The sequence below is a fragment of the Octopus bimaculoides genome, chromosome 7, assembly GCF_001194135.2.
Source record: "Octopus bimaculoides isolate UCB-OBI-ISO-001 chromosome 7, ASM119413v2, whole genome shotgun sequence".
Taxonomy (NCBI): Eukaryota; Metazoa; Mollusca; class Cephalopoda; order Octopoda; family Octopodidae; genus Octopus; species Octopus bimaculoides.
The window spans coordinates 77,728,232-77,730,756 of NC_068987.1; positions in this window are offsets into that span (position 1 = coordinate 77,728,232).

Genomic DNA, 2,525 nt, shown 5'->3' on the forward strand with positions numbered 1-2,525 from the left:
GACTGTATTTCTCCGTCTGTCTGTATCACTTTCTTATGTATGTATGTATGTATGTATGTATGTATGTATGTATGTATGTATGTATGCATATGTATGCATATGTATGTATATGCAAGTGTGTATGAATCTATCTATCTATCTATCTATCTATCTATCTATCTATCTATCTATCTATCTATCTATCTATCCATCTATCTATCTATCTATCTAAAATACTCACACACACACAAACACACACATATATATGCATATACAGGGTATCCACAAAGTCTTGGTACATGGAGATTAACACATACTTTAAGAAATTATCATTTCTTATATTTAATTGTTTGTGTTATGATTTTATTTACTTCATGTACCCACATGGGGATTAACATATACTTTAAGAAATTATAATTTCATATATTTAATTGTTTATGCTCTGATTTTATTTACTCCATGTACCCAGACCTTGTGGACACCCTGCATATAAGTTCTTGTATTTGTTTATGTGTGCATGCGTGTACCTGTACATCTATGTGTGTGATCGAATACTTTGTGCCACACACAAACACACACACGCATGCCAATTACTTATCTTTTGTGAGGTGTAACATTGACTGAGTTATGTAATGGTAGAATCGATAGAAAATTTGAAAAAACTGAATTCGGTGAATCAATTCCATTATGTTAGTTCACGTGTTCAAATCCCGTCTAAGTAAATTTCCTATTTAGTTTTATAATCTACTTAAAAATAACTACTTAGGTCATCATACTCGGCTAATTTTTTACTATGACTCTCTACTAGATATGTTTATGATAATAGTAATAATAATAATAATTATTATTGTTGTTGTTGTTATTGTTTCTTTACCTTCGTGAAGAGTAACTTCAATCTTGAAATATTATTATTAAAATTTATTATTATCATTATTGAGTGAGAGAGCAGTGCATGCCATCAAAGTGACACTGGGGTAAAATATACGAAGCCCAGTGTACCCATCATGACTACCCGTCTGATAAGGGTACACCAGGCACATGCATCACATGCATCACGAAGAACAATATGCTTAGCGATAGTTCGTTCGTCTTTTTCTTTCTAAGTCCAAATTCCGCCGAGGTCGACTTAGCCTTTCATCTTTTCCTGGGTCGATAAAATAACTACCAGTTGAACACTGGGGTCGATGTAATCGACTTATCCTCTCCCTCGAAATTGCTGGCCTTGTGTCAAAATTTGAAATCATCATTATCATTATTATTTTTATTGAGTTCAAATTTTCGTCGAGGTCGACTTTACCTTTCATCCTTCTGGGATCGATAAAATAAGTTCTATCGACCTTGCATATCATCCTTCCGGGGTCGATAAAATCGACTTAATCCCTCCTCTGAAATTTCTGGTTTTGTGCCAAAATTTGGAACCACACTTAGAATATCCCCACGTGCTCACAGCCATTTACCAGTCGGGTAATAGGATCGGTAGATGTTCCGATTTAGAAATTTATAGAGGATTAGTGGCGGCGAAGTGTGATGACGTTCTCGGGGAGACTCTGGTTGCCGACGAGAACGAACTGGCTAGTCTGTTCCGGAGGGCTTTCTGGTCGGGAACTATCATGGATAGTTTCCAGGTGTTCTTGGTCTGGCAGTGTTACCGGGGTGTGGGGCGCTACCGGTTCGGGATAAACTCTACAGACGGACTTGTCCGAGGTGTGCGCAGAGTGACGAAACCGTTCTGCATGCCCTCTTTCAGTGTCCGGGCATTGCTGACTTGTGGGGTTATGTCGAAAGCTGCTGTCACGTGTAGGACGGATCCGTCTGTCAGCCGAGTCTGTAGTAATGATCACACTACCGCCCTCCATCAATCGAACAGGCAAAGCAGTTTGCCTTTGCCTGGTGTGTGCGGCGAAAGAGGTTGTTTGGTGGACAAGGCTTAAAGGGATGAGGACAGATACATTCCTCTTTGGTAGAGTTCTCATTGACTTCTTCAAGGTTCACTTGAAAAGGAAAGTGAGTGTGGAGTGGGAGGTGATGTCCTCGAGTGAGTTTATTGAAAGGTGGGTGAAAGTTTCGAAAATGGCAAGAGTGGATGGCACCTCTCTAAGTGTAGACGTGTGAGTCGGAGAGAAGGAATTGGAGAGGGCACTTGCTCTTTGGGTTTCAGGGAAACCCCGGACAGTGGGGTTCTTCGATTATCCCTAGAGGCCTTCCTGTATCAGAAGGGCCATATCATCCTCCCCGCCACATTTTTTTAAACCTCTGTATGCTATGAATATGTCCCTTCTTTTTCAGTGTATACTGTGTGTACTTAATTTCTTTCTTTCCTTTTTTTCTATCATTTCATTATATGTAAACCCCGACACTTTATGTCTGCCTTCGTATTGTCTCCCTCATCATTCGCCCTTGTGGCAAATAAATGAAATCATCACCATAATAATAATAATAATAATAATAATAATAATAATAATAATAATAATAATTATTATTATTAACAACCATTTAAAATTATATGTATATATATGTATATATATATATATATATATATATATATA